Source organism: Oxyura jamaicensis, chromosome 5 (genome assembly GCF_011077185.1).
Source record: "Oxyura jamaicensis isolate SHBP4307 breed ruddy duck chromosome 5, BPBGC_Ojam_1.0, whole genome shotgun sequence".
Taxonomy (NCBI): Eukaryota; Metazoa; Chordata; class Aves; order Anseriformes; family Anatidae; genus Oxyura; species Oxyura jamaicensis.
Genome location: NC_048897.1, coordinates 10,314,715 through 10,335,903, shown reverse-complemented (window position 1 = coordinate 10,335,903; position 21,189 = coordinate 10,314,715). Strand labels below are relative to the sequence as shown.

The 21,189-nt window shown below is 36.1% G+C and overlaps 1 protein-coding gene across 6 annotated transcripts in view; it reads left to right on the top strand.

The window, feature by feature from the left end:
• NPAS3 (neuronal PAS domain protein 3) overlaps positions 1–21,189 on the top strand; it is a 533,731-nt gene that overhangs the window by 385,850 nt on the left and 126,692 nt on the right. Inside the window, exon 2 of one of the 6 annotated variants that reach the window (XM_035328184.1) lies at positions 9,581–9,633. The exons of the other annotated variants lie outside the window; for them this stretch is intronic. The gene's annotated coding sequence lies outside the window, so the exon portion shown is untranslated. The remainder of the gene's footprint in view (positions 1–9,580; positions 9,634–21,189) is intronic. 6 annotated transcript variants of the gene reach the window in all.

Sequence of the window (21,189 nt, the reverse complement as noted above, 5' to 3'; positions counted from 1 at the left end):
GGGGGGGGGGGGAGGAGCTATCAAACTTAGATGTGAAGGTTCCCTCCCATGAGAAGATTAGAACTGAAAAAAATCTAACAAGATCTGAATTCAGGGAAACGGAGTAGCATTTTCCAGCTTTCAACAGCAGATGACTAGACAGTCAGATGACAGTTAGATGAACTTAAAATATTTTAGAGATATGAACAAGCTTTTTTGACAAGGCATCATAGCTTGGAATTTAAGAACTTCAGCTTTGGTGGTAATGCTCAACATACAAAAGTTTCAATATACATCATTTTGGCCATATCCAGAGTTTGTAGAATTTGGGCAAAGGAAGTGAATTAAATGCACTTCATTACAAAGGTAGGCTTCAGAATGACACTACCATCTGCACATAACAGAACCGTCCCATTGACAAAGTATGCAGATACGGTCTTAAGAAGGACCATGGAGCCAGCCTCACATACAGTAAGAAAATGTCATATCATTAGCCGAAAAGTGAGTAAAAAAAGCTATTTTTTGCTCAGAGATTATATAGAGAGATATTTTAATTGTTGTATAATCATGGAAACACATCAGAATTTAACATAATTGTATTTTTTTGTTTCTATTTGTTTTTATATCCTCTAGGGTCTATCAAATTTTTGTTTAATTTCCTGTTTTTATTTCTGTTTTCTTAAATTATGTTTTTTTTTCTTTTTTGTAGTTACATGTAGTTACTGTGTCCAGTGACAATAAACACCATGTTCCAGAGATAAGTTAATTTTCTGGTAACTTTTGTTACTGCTTTTGGGGATGGGATGGGACAGGATGGGATGGGAGGGAACAAAAGCCTCACCAAGGAGGCCAAAAATGCCTTGCCATTTCCTTAATAATGATATCTGTGATCTCCTGTTGTCAAGGTGTAACATCCTCAGTCTATAGCGTTTCTTCTTGGTCATCCAGGGACATTCAGAGAAACTGTTAACTAATAACATGGGTGGATATTCTTGTTAATCCTTTCTTAGGCTTGGTATTTTCTCATTTCAGCATGTATCTTCAGGTCTATGACGTAGGATTGTGTAACGATCCTACTATAGTCAAGAAGAGAGGAAAGTACATTACAGGATTAAGAACAGAAGCCTATATTTTGGGCTCTGCATCTTTCTTCTAGGTCTGCTGATAGAGCCTAGGGAGCTGAACTTCAATTCTTAAAATCAGTCATTATAGATGCCACTTTGTAGGTGTCCTTAGGGACTTGTTGCAAAATAGCTAGTGCACTGAGAATTCACACTTGTTCTCACTATAAGCAAACCTTTCTATATGCAGAAGTACTAGTACAGTAAAAATTGTCTGCTAGTGCCCCATCCCTCAGGTGACAATGACAAGCTTGAGGTTTTCTGCTGACATATGAGGACATGGAGAATGTTAAATGGAAGCTATAAAGTCACTCATAAGCCTTGTTTCTGATTCATCTTTTTCTGATGGAAGCCACAGGTGTCAGCAATGTGGGCAGTAGAGGGATGTGCCCACTTCTGACTTAGAGAGCATCATCCTACATTTCCTCTCAGCAGAAAGAGTTTCTTTCTCAACTAATAACAACATTTGTGACTCGAATCAAGTGCATGTCTTTCATCTTGCCATTTCATCATTTAGGCACATCCTGTTTCCTAGGGTAACATTAAGTGTGGCACAATTAAACGAAAAAAATGGCAGTTCTGTGTCAAAAAAAAAAAAAAAAAAAAAGGCAAAATATCAGTTTGAGTACTGCCTTTCTTAAAAGGGGGAAAGGATGCAAGAGAGACTAGTTTAAATAGGGAGAAGTGTTCCTGTCTCAGCCACTATAAGCTGTCAGCTGCTGAATCTGTGTTATTTTCAATTAGGCTCACCTGATGCATGTGTATACAGGAGACATATGTCACTTTGCAAGAGACACAGTGAGCTCCCTAGGTTAACAAAGCCTCCAGTGCCATTGACTTAAAAAGTAGTTAAATAGCTCAACATTAGTACGCTTCTCATTTTAAATGTGTTTTTATTCCTTGGTTTTTAAACACCGTTCATGTAAAAAAATGAGCAACTGAGATGGAGTTTTGCTATTAATATACATACATATAATAATGTCTTCATATAAGAAAATGTCCTGCAAAAAATTATATGACTAAATTTGCTAGTTCTAACAAACTGAAGGGTTTGATTGACTGAACTCTGAAACAGTCAACCCTAAAAATATTTCCCTTTTAAAGTGAAAATATGCTTAAAAGAGTATACTTAGGATATGTGATAAAATAATGCCTTTAAATAGATCATATTAATTGAAAATACATTAGTTTTGACTTCTGAAAAACTTATTTTGAATCATTAAGTGCATATAAATTAATTGATATCATATTTGAGCAGGGCTCATTCTTTTGTTTATTCTCTGTGATGTTCATTGTATAATGCTACACAAGTCCTTCTATACAGTATGTGTCATCTGACTAAATACTTGCTGCTTGATTTTTGGTGCACAGAAAGCTCTCTGCAGGGCTTGTAAAGCTTATTTGAATCATCCAAGTCAGTGTTCCTGGATCTTGATGAATTTCTCAAGATACAGAGAATGAAATGGCTAGTGGCTTATCTGCACAAGAGTCAGATGTCACCTGCTACAAATGAAAAAATATTTTTTTGTATCTAAGGAGTAGAATTGTCCTCCTACTTCATTGGGCTGAACTTTATGTTTATGTTCACATTTTAATGTGACTCAAGACATGGAGTCTGGCAGTGTTTTTATCATTTACCCACATTTTGCCTTTTCCCCATTCCCAAAACTGTCTCCTTTCTTCTCTACACTAGAACAGACGTTGTTTTCACCTTTCTAGTTTGATCAGCTTGCAAGCAGATGTTCTTATGTAATTTTTAATTAATTGATTTCTTCCTTGGAGGGATTTGGTTCGTCTGTTTTAAAAAGATACCTTAACTTTAAAAAAGAAAGGGGGGTAAAAAACACATTTGCTTGTTGTCTTGTGAACTTCAGAATGAAAATATAGTAAAATATGTCAGTGAGATTAAAGAACTCCTAAATTGGTAGAAAATATTTATGCATCTTCCTACAATATCTTAGCTAAAAGGCTTCCATTACAAATGCCATTTGTATCAATGTCATTGCACCTCAGTGCAAGTTGCCTTTGTCCATCCTGAATTTCCGAGTTCCACAGTCCCACTTGCCTGTTCTTTCCACCTCCAAAACAGAGAAGAACGGAGCTTGACAAATAAGACAAAGATGTCTGAAGGTAGTACTGTCTGTCTTTTTCTTTCCTTTTCTTTCTGAGGCTTTTAATATCATTTTCTTTAGTAAGCATTGAAGGTAACAAGAGGTAACATTAAGACTTTAATATAGCTAGCAGAAGGACAAGAGATAGTTTCTGGTGTCAGATTGTCCCCCAGGATAATGCATTCTCATGTCTGGAAAATGCCTTTTTCTGTGAAGGACTCTCCAAGGCACTGTAGTTAGGAAGATCTCTTGTGCACTATAATCTTCTATTGTTCTATGGCCATATTTCCTCTTAAGTTTTTTAACTGTGCCAGTTAAATGGGCTGCCACCCCAGCTGACTGCCAGCACCACGCTCCTTTCAGAACTATCTCAACTCAGCCCACCAGCCAAATCACTGACTGATGGACAATCCCAACATTTAAGAGGACCTTGGTTATTTAAGCAGAGGAAGAGCAGAGGAAGTCATGCCTTTTAGGGAAAGTTAATCTGTTTCCTAGAAAAATAGGAGAAGAATAGTTTTTGGATGGAATGGGGCTAGGGAGAGAAATCAGCAGCTAGAAGCTTCAACCTTTCAGTTGGCATAGGTGAGATTTGAAAAAAAGATGTATTCATCATCTCATACAATGGATTATATGTGGTTATATTGCCCTAATTGTACAGAGATCTATAACCAGCATATTTAGGTGTTTCTGAGCCAGAGCTCTGATCAGGGATCTCTAGCATTTTAAATGTGAAAGAATTTCTAAGGAAATAATTTTATAACAACAAGCATGACATAAGTCTGAAAATCTGCAAATCAGTTTACACAAAAGGCTAATAAGAACCAATAGCAACCAACAGTTTCAAGGAATGACAAAAAGAGAGGATGCTCCTTTTTCATTGAAAGTTTCGTTAATGCTAGGTTTTCAGTATAATTTGACCTAAAGTATTACAAGAGAAAATAATTCCATTCTGTGAAGAGAACTGAAGTATTTCACAGCACTAAAGCTATGCATTTCTGGACAGAAACAAGGTAACCCTGACTAAAACACACTGAAATTTTGTCTCTTTAACTAAAATCCTTTTAGTGATCCCATCAGTACACATAAAACCTCTAGAATGTGTAGCCTGACTATATTTTTCTCTCTTGGTGCCTTTAAAATAAATAATCTTCTGTTTTATCTAAACTGTATTGAATCTCTCTGTTGCTGCTGAGGAAATGTATTTATCATCTTTGAAGTGTGTGTTGTGTACCTGCCTTCCATTCCAGAAGGGAGTAATAAATAAAAGATAACTAACTGTTTAGTGGCTGATCTGACAGAGAGGAGATATTGGGTCAGAGAGGACCGGTCCTACATAAATTGCCCTGGCAGAGTGAAGGGTTATAAGCTACGTTTGGTTACTGGACTTTTTGAGGATTGGTAGGAGAGCATTCTGTGTATGTCGTACTTTGACAATAGTGAGATTTGGCAGCTAAGCTCTCTCAAGTAATTGATTTTCACCATGTGATGTATGTTTATAGACTATGCAGTAAAGGCACCTACATATGTTAGATGTAGATGAAGAATATAATGAAAAAAGTTATATTGCTAGGATCACAGGGTAATTCAGGTTAGGAAGGACCTCAGTGAGGTCTCCAGTCAAACCAGCTGTTCAAAGCAGGATGAACTATGAGGTCACACCAGGTTATTTGAGGTTTTATCCAATCTGGCCTTAAAAACCTCACATACCACATCTTGAAACACCCACTACTGCACATAAGTAGCAATAAAAATATATATTTGTCATTATAAAAACCTTCCTTGGATCACATGACACCCTTCATTCCTCCTCCTGAGACCCAGCATTCTCCCTCAGAGTTTAGATAAGATTTTTTTTTGAGGTTAATCCTACTATTTCCATGAAAATGTTAAGCAGAATTTATGAAAACTCTGAGAAGGAAATACAGTTTGTAAAATGGCTCATGCTGCCAGTGCATGTCTGGGGATAAATAAGTTTCTGATTAACCCTGAGCTTCAATGGCAAGGTTCAGATTGTTTCCGAACCTCCCCATGATCTAGGAGGTTTGGGTCCAATCACACAGAGTTGAGCCAATATATAATTCTGATACTGCAAATATGCTTCAGGCTCTGTAGCCCTTAAAGTCTGTTGGATGCATCTGAATTACTGAGTTTACTATTTAATTGCTTAGAAGGAACTAATTGAAATGCAGCCCTAAATATGGATTTCATTTCTGCTATCACATTTCTGCAGTAATTTTTTATTCTAATCAAGCAATTCTGGCCAGCTAATGCTGGACACATTTAAAAATTTGTCCTGTGGTTTTGTATTTGTAATGTTGTTGAACGTATAGTGGCAGGAATTGCTTTGCAGTTTAAGGTACCAATTAATGTTTTAAAAGCAACAGGAAAAAAAGGCAAAAAACTTGGGGCAGGAAGGGAAAGCAACTTGAAAGAAATACTTTAATTTTTGCCAGGTACAAGAATCTGCACTCAAATATTTCCAAGTCCTATTAAATACCAGACAAGTGACACAGGTACTGTTGGAGCAGCATTCGGTGATTTTGCAGCGCTTTTACTTGGCTGTGTGAAAGTAGACTTTACATTATCCTGTGCTTATTGCTGGAATTCCTCTGTCAGCAGACAGGCTGAGGTTATAACAACTGTTTAAGATTGGAAATATTTTTGTTCAGAAATTTGACATGATTTGCTAGTTGTGACAACTGATTTGACAATGACCAGTGATTTAGGTCTACCTGTAATAAGTGAATTAATCTGAGTTAAAACATAGTGATCTGTCATGTTTAGAGATACCTCAACAGCTGGCTGACTTGTCCTCTGTCAAGCTAGTTTGTCCTGTGCAAATCTTCTGTCAAGTAAGGAAAGGAACTGTTGAGAGAAAATTACATGGCAGTTTTAGAGTTAGTGATGAATTTTTCTCCCAACATACCAGCTGTGCCAGCAACGCTATTTTTTTGTGGCATTAATCAAATATCTTGCCTGCAGCACCTTCATTTTCCCAAAGGCTAGAAGATGAATCTGTCAAAAAATTTCACTGGGATTTGCCAAAAGCTTTTTCTAAGCTCAAGTGCTACTAGCCCATGTACCTCAGAAGTTTGCATAAGGCTTTATGTTGTTGCTCTCAGAATCTGAAGTTCTGAAGTGAAATTTTACCCTATATAGGAATTCAAAGCCACCATTACATTGAACGTGATGAAATTAAGGAGCATGCCATAAGACTAGCTGTTCAGGCTTTATTAATGTACTCCACTTTCTGGCTTATAGCTCTGTGTTTATTTTTAGTTGTAATTCCGCAATTAGCAAAGTACAAGAACAGTTGAAGGCCAGAGAGTGATCCAGCCACTTTTCTGCAGATGGAGGAAATAGATAAAAGTTTAGGTTGGTAAACACAAATATATATTCTATTCTTATATCAATTTATTGCATATTTTTATTAAAAGTATGAACTGTAGAAAATTCCAGGCTACAGTTTCTCAAAAATAAAACTATTTTATTTTAATCAAAATTTAATAGAAATGTATTTCCATCTTTCCTCATTTTTTTATTACTGAAATTTTATTTTAAAATATTAGGCTATTTCTTTTATGAGCACGGGAACCCAAACACAGCAACTGAGAGAAACAATAGGTTCCTACTCAAATGAGAGAATAAACAATCTTTTACCTTTTATTCATGTGCATGTGTACCATTACATACGCTTAGTTTCACAAATGTGTGCTAGGAGCTTTCTCAGCTTACAGGCTCCTTGATTATTTGGTCTCTAATAAGTATAATAGTTAAAGTATGGCTCTGGACTTTGGTACACAGGCCTTGTGAGTGAGGCCATCCATCAGCAAGTCAGCATTATTCCTTTTTCATGCTAAGTTCTGAAATGAGTTTTGAAAGGACCTACTCTGTGCTGTTGTCTGTATCTAATTATCACTCCGTTGGATAGGGAATTTGAAGAGGGATTGGCCTTGGCTAACAATACTTTCCAAACTGTTTTCTCTGCTCCTAATTCTCTTAGTCCCTGGTAGAGCCCCTGGAAGTGTTCCTCAGACTGTTTATCTTTCATGACACATCAAAGATCACAAAACCCTACAGATACTGTACCTTACTGATATTATAGTTTCGACAAAGTTGAAACTCTTTAATTCGATTCTTCTTACAGTGAGGAAGATTTTTATTAAATAATTAAATTTCATTCAGAATTTGGACTTGTAAACTTTCTTCTTCAAAAAGTAAAGGTAATTTTAGAGGTTCACAGAAATAATGTTTAAAAGATAAACATGGGCTCTGAATGCACTTGTATTTTCAAATTCTCTGTTTCTCCATGTTCTATTAATAAATATTTTGGACATTCCCCACCTTGAAAGTATAGTTGTCATTAAGTTTTATTCTTGGAATACATCTGTGCTCTGGATGTTTTTTTGAGATGCATTCAAGCGTTGGTCTCTTTTCTCAGGTGACAAATGATAGGATATGGGGAAATGGTCTCAAGTTGAGCCAGGGGAGGATTAGATTGGGATTTAGAAAGAATTTCTTCACAGAGAGTGTGGTCAAGCATTGGAACAGGCTGTCCAGAGAAGTGGTGAAGTCTCCATCCCTGGAGTTATTTAAGAGACATGTGGATGTGTCATTAAGGGACGTAGTTCAGTGATGGGATTAGTAGTGTACGTTGATGGCTGAGCTTGATGATCTTGAAGGTCTTTTCAAAACTAAATGATTCTATAATTCTGCGAGGTGGGTTCAAATGTGACAGTGATTATAGTCTTCTTACATATTGAGGAAAGCTAAGTCAGGGTTTTAAAAGCTGGAAACAGAAACTATATACAAAATATAAAAATTCACACTCCAAGGAACTACATATGTTTCTTTCTTTTTTTCTGTACCAAGTCCTAAGAAATTGTGAAATGGTCTTATAGATGTTTCTGTGACTATAACCACTTGTAATTAATACCATTCATTCATTTGATATATAGATAGATTAAAATCGGGCACAAATTGTTATCGTCACTGATAATAGAGTTCTTGTTAGAAACATGAATGCACAGTGCATGGTGCACAGTTCTATATGCAACATCAAGTCTAATTCATTTTTGTTCCTGATAGCTGAATATTTCTCAGTTTGCTTAAACCTCACTAGCAATGGCATTTGCATGAGCCTAATTAATATTATAAAAATGTATAGGTATTACTTCATAGTTCTGAATGTGCTCATAATCTAGGTGAAAAAGAACAACCCCAGCAGAGATCAGAAATCTCAAGGATCCTGTGATTATATTTATTTTACAATAATTAAAATATTTTTATAACAGATTAAAAAAGGGATTTAATTATTTTAGATAGGCTATACTATACAAAAATTATCATGCTAGGTAATATTTGACATGTTTGTCTGCCAGCTTTCCTGTCTGTCTACCTGTCCGTCTTCTCTCAAGTGTTCCTGCCTGCAGAAGTACTTTTAAATTTGCAATAAAGAAAGTGAGAGGTTTCTTAAATCATGGTATTGTATATCCAAAAAGGTATATTATTTTGGATGTGGTGTATTTTACAATTTGACAAGTTGGAACTTTGTAAACTGACAATTGGGCACAGACGAAGGTATCCATTTATCTCATATATGTCTTGTTGAGGCAAAGCTGTCAGAAGAAATCTTATCACATGGTGCCCCATTTGTTTTCTGTAGTGATTTATGATGGTTTTGAAAAGGTCTTGTGATCCCATAGGCTGCCACGATTCTCTGACTCTTCTCTGTCAATGGATCAGATTTTTGACATTTTCTGAGAGCATTCAGAAAAGATTTGATAAATCAGCTTGTGGTGTTTATTTTAATTGATCTGAAGCCCATTCCTTCAAGAATTCATCAAACATTGTGACAGGGTCTGGGTATGCTGCAATGAAATGAAAGAACTGGGTTGGCCATGCTTCTGTGATGTTGATATAGATATTTTGTTGAAAGTTTACGCTCACAGACGAGAAGATGTCATAACTAATTTAGAATGTTGTAAATCTTTTGATGCAGATTCTAATTCATAAATCTCATCCTTCACATGTGATTCATGAAACGATAGACAACCTTTGATGAGAAGGTACTTTGTGTGTGCTCCAAGTTCTTTGCATTTTTTTCCTCTTCAGAAATAAATCACTCCAGAACAACAGAATTCTGTTATCAAAGTGCTGCTGTAAAGGTCTCTCATTCTTTTGCATCTGTTCTTCTTCTCATAAGGGGTAAAATTTCTTCTTTTTAAGATGCAAATTATTAGAACTCTGTGTGTGCATGTGCTTCAGTTTACAACAGGGAGAAAAATGTAACTGATTGCAGTGGTTCTGGTTGAGGAGTCATCGCGTTTGGCTGGTATAACCTGGGTCTCTTTTCTTCTCTCACAGGAACCTCCATCTGTTGAAAACATCACCACAAACACCTGTCCTGATCAACCACAGTCAGTGTCTTTGATCTCTTCACTCATTCCTGTTGCGCTTGGTTGGTAAACCTGTAAGGAGACCATTGCAGGATCTGAGCCTCTCTCTTATCAGCCAGTCCACTCTTTTTCATGCTAAGCTGAGACATTGCTGCTGAGTGGTGGCTGTGGATGGTCAAGGAGGGAATTTGTGGTGGTGTATTTGATCTCTGTAATTAAGGGAAATGAGCATGGGATGACTGATAAGCAGGCTGGCCTATCAGGCAATGAATGATAATAAATAAATAAATGTCACTCAACAGTGTTGCCAAGAAAACTGCTCAGGACTGGAATCAATCAATGTCTGTTTATCTGTCTAGGACTCTAGCTTCAGGTATAAAGTTTAGGTAACTCCATACGTTATTGGAATAATAAAGTAACAAAACCGAGCATTCAAAAGTTATGGAATAACAGAATTAAATTTGCCTGTGCAATATTCATTTGCCATCTATTCTCAGTACACAATTTTATATTCTTTCTTCTTCATCAGGCTTGTTGTAGTACCAAACAGAGAACTCGGTGAATGCTTATTCATCATTCTTAGTTCACGCATGGATCCCAAAGGACCATATATTCTTTTCTTGCAATAATCTCTTCTATTTGCATTTTACCTTCTGCTTGGAGTTAGACCTCTTTTCAAAAGGTGAAGTTGCTACTTTTCTGCATTGCCTGTCCTCTAAAAAGTGCTAATTATATGGTCTGTGGAAGAGAATGGTCAAGTTTTTGCTCAACACTTCTGGCATATCAGAAGATACAAGAGGATACTTACACACGTTTTAATGCTGACCTTTTTAGTGAATCCTTGAGAGTACATGCAAATGGCAGTTTCCCAAATCTTACAACTCCATCCCATATTCATTTGAAGAGTGCTTTTATGAAACTGAGTCATACTCCTCTTTCAAAATCTTGCTCAGGGGGAATAAACTTCTTCGGTGGAACGATTCTTATTTTACATAAATAATATGCTTATATCAATAAGTATATTTCACCTTTGTATATTTCTTGAAAAATTTCAGAACAATTACAGCTGAAGGAAAGAAAAACAAAGAAAATGCAGCTTCAAAAACTGGCTAAATGGCTTTTTGTGGGATACTTTAAAACGTGTGGAATAGCAGCATGTAACCATAACAGACTGAAGCATGGGTCAAGGCTTCCAAACTTACCTTTCTCACCTGGCATATTTCTGGACTATTTCTGGAGAGAAGCTATCAGCATGGCATGCTTTTCAATGCGGTGTTCTGCTCCTCCACACAAAGAAAAACTTAAATTTTCTGCAGCACTGCAGTATTCCAGATATCATCAGACGGGGAAGATAGCAGGCCAAGTAGGCATAATTCAAGGTGAGGGGTTGAACATTTGAACTCTGATTTTCTTCTCCTCCAGCTTTTCCACTTTCTTTCATCCTATCCATCTTTGCTTCTCAATACTCTTTTGCCTTTTTTTTTCCTTCCTCTCTAGCATAACAGTAGCATGAAAACAGGTTTCTATGTGCCTGACTCTCAGCCCTTCCATTTCATAGGCATCTTTCTTTAAAGGCATTGAGATCCTAACTTAATCTGGTATTGGCAGTAGGCCAAGGCTCAACAGACAGATTCAACTGCATTTGACCTTCCAGTCATTTTGGTCCAGTCTACTTGTGTTCAGTCTTGATGTATAATACCCTTGCTACTCCAGGGTGGTCTGTATCCTTAATAGAAGTAATTGGCATTGCCAAAGTATGTATACCGATTGGCCATTTTTCTTAAAAGAATAAATATACATCAGATTTTAGCATGGACATTTCAAAGGGGCAGGACCACTGTGTAGAGGGACTCATAGAAAGCTGCTTAAAAAAATACCCTGGACTCTCTAAGAGGGCAATTTTTAGAAGTGCTGGCAGCAATTAGCACAGGCTTTAAAAGCCCAGTACATTGCCAACAGGAAAGTTTTCCAGTATATCTGTAATTCAAGTTTTTTTTTTTAATTGTTTTTTATTTGACCAACTGCCAATCTAATCAGTTGGTAATGAACTTGATGTTTTAGCTGTGAGCTAAAGTAAGAAAGCAAGAGAGCACTCAAAGTCTGCAACAGCAGGATCAACAGATTTTTCGGTGTTACTTCTCCATCAAAGAAGCAAATAATTTGGAATTTAAATGAACAGTAAAATTAACCAGTTTTTCAAATTCTTCCAAGGGTTCTCAAGCTTCTGTCTCAGGTTTTTCATTCAAGATAGCTGAAAAAGAAATTTTCTTTGAGCACTGTTATTTTTAATTTCCAGCAATGCTTTCTGTTTAGCACCATCAAAATATAGAGAGGCTTTCACTTTTCCCAAAGAGTATTCTTCTTTGTGTGATCATTATAAATAAGTAACATTTAATTATAAACATTCTGGAAGAAACAGATCTGCCAATCATAAAGCAAAATAAATAAACAAACAAAGGAGTTAATGTTAGCATTCACAATTAGGATTGTGCCAACCCCACTAATTTGTGGGTTTAGATGTTGTTTAGGAAAAGAAGGTGATTTTAAGAATTACTTGCAAAAGGTTAATTTAATAAATATTGCAATCAAATCCTTATTTTCTTCTGCTATTATGTACCATGTTATTCACGAGAACATAGAACTTGATGCTTAACTAGTATGAATGGTCATGGCTGTGTTAAAAGCAAGAGAGCTAGACCAATTTACTCCAGCTAAGGTCTGCTATTTATTTTTTAAAAAAATAAATTATCTTGAGTGCATATTAGAATCATGATTTTGTAGAAATTATTCTAAAATGGGCAGTTCTCAGTTATTTCTCTTTTGCTCTACAGAAGCAACCACTGATAAGTCTCAAGTGATGCTTCTTGATACAGTAGGATTTGGTATTAGGGGAAGAAATCAAGTTACGTGTTGAGTGTGTTAAGGAAGCATATTCTTGCTAATTAATTTATTTTTCATATTGGCCTTCTCTGGTACAGATGCTTGCATCCAACCTGAAAGTACCATGGCAAGCAGGTGTTATGACAATCTTAGCCCAGAGGTATCCAAGTCTTTTTACCTGGCAGAATTCCAGCTACAGACTAGAACTAGCATTTGGAGAAGTTGTCAGTGAGATTGATTGCATGAGCCATTTTGGAATTTCCATTGATTAATTATGTCTCCAATTCTTCACCATAGGCAACAGCCTGAGTTTTCAGTTTGTGTATTAAAACTTACTTTGCTTGTGTTTATCAGTTCAAGAAATTGTGGGATTTTGATAGGTCATATCTTACAGGAAGGAAGCAGAGGTAATTAGAGGTAGCTGTGCTGCTAACACTTCACTAACCAGCCAACCAACCAACCAACCAAAAACACAGAAAACAATCTCAGTGGGATTTTCTCACTGAATTTGCAGCTAGCCTTCAAAATTGCTGGTAGTCATTCAATAACAATGACAATTCAGAGTAGTGGTTGATTGTTCTGCTAGGAACCAGTTTGTGAAGGGATAAATTATTCCTTTTTTTTTTCTTTTTTTTTTTTTTTTTTCTGTATATAAGGCACAGTTTGAACACAGTTCAGTGTATGGGAATACTTCAGTACTTCTTATTAAAATTAGGTTATTTCTTACAAACATATGTGTGGAAAGATCCAGATGGAAAGTCACTCTTGTTATTCATTTACCATTCTAACCCAACTAAGAGGTATATATTTCAGCAGCCACCTGTAAAAACCTATTTATAACATAAATCTTTGGATTTATGTAGAGCAGTAGACTAACCAGCTTAATAAAAAGGGAGATGATACACAACTAATGGACAGGGCATTGAAACTAGGTGTTATCAAATCATTCATTGCACTAAGTGCTCTCTCAAATTCTGTTGTAAAAACAATTAAAGAACTGATGGCAGGCTTAAGTTACTTCAAATCATCTGGCAGAATTGATCCACAATTATCTTTGTAATCCCCAAAGCCCTGATCACTAAGTCTTTCTACCACTTTATATTTCCTACACAATTCTCATACCTGTCAGCTGCCATGCTCAAAATCCACTGAAACAGCAACTTCACTGGAGCCAAGAATTCCAAACCATGAATCTGCTTGTGCTCTGAATACTGTAGCTCATAGTGTACTAAACAACTGTACAACAGTATATGCATTAGCTTTCAAAGAACAGATAGTTTTTAGTCATGTGAGCTGTGTCTATGAATATGTGCAATTATGGAGTGAAACCTTGAGTTAGATCTTCTCTGTGGACACTTAATTAGTATTTGAAAGGGTCTGATCTTCTATTTAGTGTCACGGGGCTGGTAGTTATTCTGTTTCTTAGGAAATATGCTTATCTCAATATGGAACTCAAAAATGGCTTTACTAGAGTTTGGTATGAGTGCCCCAAAAAGTAGTACAAGCATTATCATATCAGATGAGTAATTCATATGACATTCTGCCTTCCTCTGGCAGTTCAGAAACGCAACTCCACTTGGCAGGGAAAATGTCAGTCCAAATGATTAAAATTTAGCGAAGTTACATGTACCAGAGGACAAAATTGGACAATGGCAACTGTTAGCCTGAATTATAGACAATGATTTTTGTGACACCCGTAACGACTAGGAGAATTGTTCTTCTCACATCATCATTGTAAAATCTAGAAGCCAGACATCCTTCTCTAGCTAATGAGATGAGGGCAGAGTCATGAGATGCAGGAGAGGATGTTTTGCCTGACTTTTTACCTGGAGGATGTTAGAACTATTAGAATGTGCCCACAGTAGGTAATAATGGAAGAGGTGCCAGATGACTTGGTCATGGGGGGATGAGTTGGTACTTGACTTAACTGTGCCAGTTTTGAGATATGGAGTCAAACCAAAATAGTCCTACTGAAAACTTCAGTGGGAATCTCTGGCTGAGAAGATTTCCTCTTCTGCAGCTTCTGTGTAGTTAAAGAGAACAAAGCAAAGCCAAGAACACACCCCTACTTTCTGCACTTTGTGAAGGCATCCATTTCACTGTCACTAACCCTAGTCCTCAGACAGAAACGTTTTTCAATTGCCTTTCTACTCTTGAAGTTTTCCCCACTCATATAGTATCCCCAGTTCAGGCATTGGGTGTCAATGCACTTTTGTTTGTTTTATTGCCAACATATTGAACCATGAGAACAGAAGGCACCACTTAGTCCATTACCCAGTCAATTTTCAGTTTAAATACCATTCTTGTAGGCTCGTAAGGGATTAGAATTGGTTTGAGTAGTGCAGTGAGTTTTTTGGTCTCTATTGCACAAAACAGGGAGTTATTCTGTCTCCTTGATGATAAGTTGCTCATAGGGAAGAAAACGGAATTTCAGTTATTGAATATTTAATTCTGGACAGCAGTTTAATCAGAAGTGGGATTTGGGCAATTGCTCTAGCCCCCACCTAACATACTACAGTTTCAGTTCTTAGTATTCCTTAATTATTCCTCTGAGATGTTTGAGGAGCAACTAGTAGTAAATGAACTTGGCAAATCAGCTATTACCCAAGTAATGAAATACAAATACATATGTTTGACAATTCTGCAGGGAAATTGTCGAAGTTAGGATTCTCCATGGATTGTATTGGCCAAGAGAGAAAAAACAGGTGTTGTTATCAAAATTTGTCTACAAACAATTTGACTAGAGTTTTAAAATAACGTGAAGCATTTCTTATTCCCCTTTCAACTAATTCTAAGCATGTCAGTAAATATATGGAGAGCAGTGATTGTCAAATAATGAATCTGTAACAGCTGTGGATTCACACAGTGACGTAGTTCTAAATATTCAAGGATTGTACATTAACATTATATCTAAGGATGCATATCAACTTTGCATCTAACCTTAAACAAAGAAGAGTTCAGCTCTACTGAGAAAATTGATTTTATTCAACAGTAAGGCAAGGGAAATTAGTACATTCAATATTTGTAGAAAGAAAATAAGCAAAGCCCACAAGTCTGGGTGGTTTGAGATTGTTCTTTGTTTTAGTAATTATACCTTTATATGTTAGATCTCATATTTGCACTTTCAGAAGTATTCTGAATGGTTTATGCATCAATCATGTCTTGGACCCACTGGATTTCTACACAATTTTACAGTGAACTCACAGCTAAAGTAATTCAAAGTGAAACTGAGTTTTAACTTTACAGCTGTAGCTAGCTTATTCTGTCTGTCTGGGACAGTAGAACAATTTAATTAGTAACCAAATGTCAGTTGCCTCTAGTTCGTTTGCATGATATCTCAATGTGCTAATTTCTCAAATTACCATAATTTATTATTTAAGCTGTCATTGATTTCAGGGACAGAGTTGTTTGAATTATTTCATCTGAGGCCTTTTATTCATATGCAAGGGGACACAAATATGAATACTTCATCAGGATGCATTTACTAATGTTTACTGTACAATGATAAGCCTATGTAAAGCTAGGAAAGCCTCCCAAGCCTCGCAGACCTCCATTTTGCCATTAACCGTACCAGTTTAAACAGTATGCTGCAAGAAATATCGACAGGTCAAGTATAGCAGAAAAGAGTGTGTGTCCCAGTGGCCTTTACACTGACAGTTTCTCCCACATTAAAGAGTTAACTAGCAGCCTACCAGCTCGGAGTGGGAGCTAATGAATGAAATGGAGATTGATATAGACTCTCTTTGGAGGTGCATCGATCTGTATCTTCTGAACTCAGCTTAGGAATTCTGCAGGCAGCATTGCATGAGTAACCCTGGCATGGTGCCCATTAGCAAATAACTCTTTTAATGTTTGTCTTCAATTGATTCACTTATTGTTGTACTGAATGCTATCCAGTTCTGCAAACTTTCTTGACTTTCTTGTATTTTGCCACTGTAGTAACAAGTTATCTAAAGGTTTACAACAGGAATTTGTATTTGGAAGTACAAAAATGAATAGATTCTCAAGCAACTTTCTTCATTTTTCCTATTTCTTTCTTCCCTTCCCCTTGCCTCCCAGGCCCCAGATAGCAACAGGTACATAACTGGACACATACACCCAAAAATGACAAATTTCAGTAAAGTTTTATAATTCATTTTTATTTTGCTATCTAAGCTGATATATCATAGCAAGCAAAAGTAATGGGATCTTAACAGTGAAGTATTTCCATTTATTGCTTTAAATAAATTGCTTCAAATAAAGTGTATATAAGAATCATCACCATTGTTATTATTTATGCTTTCTGGAATGGAATGTACCTACAAAGACTGTAGATATTTCTATAAGTTTCAGCAGGAAGGGCTTCCATATTTTCTACTCAGCAGGTCAGGAAAGGTTGGTACCTTGTTCAACAGCAGAGAACTGAGAATTTGTGGTTATTTTTTGACTGCTTTTTTTCACTGACAGTTGTAACTGTTATCAGCTTTTTTTGCTTAATCATCAGGTTATCTTCTGAAAGTTTTGGGTAGGTGTTAAATATTATACTTTATTCATTTAGGATGTCTAAGTAAATTCATTCTGCTCACGATCTAAGCTGATCTAAGCTTATCATTCATTAGTATGATTATTATTTAATTTCATTGATGAAGCTGCCTATTCTGATTAAGAAGATGACAAAAAAAGTTGGGAAACTTTAATATCTGCAAAAATGCAGATCTTCTAGTTCCCCTTAATTTAACTCACATATTACAGTAAAATGTATTTTGGTTTTAATCCTTACATTTTTATAACTCCATTGACTTTGGGAAATTGTTTCTGACTTGCATCATTGTAGATGAGAATCAGAATTAGGCCTGATACCAGCATATTACTTAGGATGGAAACAAAAGAATAATTATACGTACTTTTTGCCTGCTGAACCTAATGGATTGTCAGGCATGCTTGACATTATTCTATAGGCAAGGCCACAGAAAATCAATACATCTTAGGCAAGGTTTAATTTATTTGTAGGTTCTTACAACTAATGACTTGCCTTTTCTGTTTGTTGATTTTCTTTTTAGCTTTTGCTCTCATGAATAGCTACAATTTTATCCTCCCATTTTAACACGAACTACAAGAAATGTGATGTTATAGCTTTTAAGGAAACCTGGGTTCAGGAAAGAACAGTGTAAAAATGGAAAGTGCACCTTAGAAGAATTTGAAACAATAGAATCAAGTTTATATGACTTCCACCTTGGATGACACAAAAGTTTTTCTATTATATTATTTTTCTTTATATTACAGCAGCACCTGCAGGCTCCAAATAGTATTGGGTATCTTCCTGCCAGACATTATACAGCCTAAATCCCTCCTGTGATGAATTTGTTGTCTGAATACAACAAAAAAGTAGTATGCAGGACAGTTATGTTGCCACTAAATATAATGTGAGGTACTGACAAATGAAGTGAGATACACAAAGATATCTAAAAATATTGCAAGTTACAAATGTTTTATAACTCCTCAGTAAAAATACAATATCCTGAATACCAAGACTAAATTTTGAGTGTTATACTGGGTGGTCTTGCTGAGAATATTTTCAGTTGTACCACAGTTCACTTGTGCCCATTCTGTAAACACCATTGCAGTAAAGCTAGCTTTCATGTACTGGTTGTTATTGTTCAGAGGTGCATAAGCATGGAAAGGATACTATTTTTGCATGAAGTTTAAACTGAAAACAAAGATGGGGGTTGATTTTTTTGTTGTATTTGGAAAGGTTGCATCTGGTTTAACAATAACTTCCCTGTGGTCCTACTGTAATTTAGTATGTTACCAGATCCCATTTATTCCAGTTAGTCATCCTCATCTTTTCATGGATGCTTAGCCTGCTGCAATTCAGGGCATCGTCTCCAGCACCATTTCAGTTTGTCAGCATTGACAAACAGATAAGCTATTCTGAGACTTAAATGGGATTTTAATGTGTTCTACCAGATTCATAAACATTTGTGACTACATGGCCAACTTCTAACAAAACTTTGCAAGTTGGAATCATTATATCACCATTTTCCTTACCAACACAGACATTTCAGTACAAAAATGGAACTGTGAAAGACTCAAATGAGGAAGTAGAGGGTGTATAACAGTAAGATCAGGCATTTCAAAGCGATTCTTTACACTGGTAATAGATATGGCAAATGTATGGATTTTGTTAGGATTCTTCTGACAGCCATGAACACAGATATATTTTACAGTAATGTAACTGTCCTAAATCCCTAGCAGAGAATACAATGACTTCTAGTATTATTTTGCACCACACCATCTACACTGGAGAAGCCATCTTTGATTAATTTCTTGAAGTTATTTAACTTTTTTAAAAAGCCTATGATAACCATTTAACCTTGGTTTAGTTCTAGTTGTTCAAGCAATGTTATACCTGATGTAAAAAAAAAAAAAAAATCGGATACCTAGACAAAGATAAATTACTGAAACAAATACACGAAAGGTATTTTATGTCTCACAATATTTACCAGTAAGATAGCCCTTCAAGAATGTAACTCCACTATTTTGAGCTATCTGTTTTTCTGATTTATTTCTATCCATGCTTTTCTCTGTTTCATTATGTCATGAGAGAATGGAAATTGTTCAAGAATTTCTAGTTTTCCCTAATATATTTAATTAAATAAGTTGAAATATCCTTGTCATCCCCCAAAAAGGTTTTAATGTTTCTGAAATAGCACATTTTGACTGAAATTTCACAGTTTGACCTTCACCCAAAAGTTATACATGAAAGAATATTTCTTTAGAACTATTTTTTAGTGATTCGACTGTTTGGGAAAATCAAAACTTGTCATCTGTTGTTAGTAATTATTAAAGCTTTCAACTTAATCATCTTGATAACCTTGCTAATCAATGTAGTACATTAGTAGACTGAAATTTATTCTCTCAAATCTTACAGTAAAACATACAGAATGCAAAAAAGGAAAGATTTAACTTTGTTGTGAAAAGGACTGCATCTTCTCCCTTCCTCACTTCTGAAATATGAGGTACTTATTGTTGTCTGGTACCTTCAATTATTTCATCTGATCTATGAACACTAGTCAGGATTGCCTATCTTTAACACTTTGAGTTTGACATCCTTCAGCCTTTCTGATTCTTCTTAACCTGTTGCTGCAAGACAGGGCAGAACTTGGTTAATACATACAACCTCTCCTTCCCTGTTAGTCCACTACAGTTCATTAGCTATCTCAGGTCTTTCACTTACGTTTTATTCTAGCAGCTCATTGTCTTGAGCCTCATATTTGCACTGGACACCAGCTGTAAGACGATATTTTAATAAAATCTACCTATAATTAGACTTCTGAATTACCAACTTATTCATTGTTAGTATAAAACTGAGACTTCAGGAAGAGGGAAGGTAAAATTCAATAGAAGCTTTGCTTATATGATCAAAAAAATAAAAACATGATTTCCACAATTCTGGAAATGCATTTCAGACTGTACTTCAGTTGTAGGGCAGGGAGTGCAGAAACTTCCCCATACCCACAAGTCCTGGGGGAAGCAACAATGAAGTTTTAACCCCTGCACTCTGTCGGTGGACCTGTGTGGAGACCCCTCTTTAGCATACAAAACATTATTTAAAACCCTGTTTCATTTCCTTTAAAATGACACCTTTCAAAAACAGATAGGTTTAGCAAGTTGGTGAACACTCGTACACCTGAGGTATGGCAGCTTATAACATATGAGGATGGGGAAGACAACTTGGTGCTACTGGAACTCTTTGGCTAAGCATAAATTACACCATGCCTTTGGTGTAGGCTTTCCATGTGGGACACCACTATGCTGACAAACGAGCTCAGCTATAATGTCAGTGCAGGAAAGGGAGGAGGAGATAGTCTGTGTGGCTACTCACATTACGTACATGGAAACACAAGCATACTAGGGCAGCACTAAGGCAAGGGGAGTGCCTTCCTTTTCAGTCTATTCACACATGGTAAAAACTTTTCCACTCTGAATTATGTCCTCAGCTATAAGTCTGCTTAGATGGAACTATGGAGCTAAACTAGCTTATTTTTATTGATTAGAGAACAAAAATACTATCTTTTGCATACATATAGAGGAAGGATACATCTTAATACACACATACAATTGCAATAGTATAATACATATGCTATAAATATGTGTATGCATCTCTAATCTCTCAATCACTTCCAAATCTGTTTGTTCTTCTAAGTAGATAAAATCTATAAATTACCATTCGTCTGCTATGGTGTAAATGAAAACCATTCAAGACTGCTGATGAAACATCACAGTGCTCTATTGAGTGTATCTGTTCTCTTCAATGCAGCAGCACATGCAATGATGAAGCTGCCTGGGGAAGGAAACTTTAACTAGAACTAGTCTCAGTCACAGCTCCATAGTGGCACTTCTGCCTACATTTTGTAATTTCCTCCATCCTTGCATTTTCCTTCATTAAAAAAAAAAAAAAAAAAAAATAGAAAACAACACTGTGATATGGAAGGCAGTTTACATGAAAAGGCGCCATCACTGATGTGCTCTGTTTTTACTGGATAAAGGTCCAAGTTTACTTGCTTTTCTTAGAAAATTGTCTTTGTACAGAAGTTTCATATTAGTCCCTATGGGAGATTGTCTGTAATTTAAAGCCATAAGGTTCAACACCCTTGGTGATGTTGCTCAGAATTCAGCAAACTATCAAGGGGACAGATTCACCTTTCTCCCAACAGG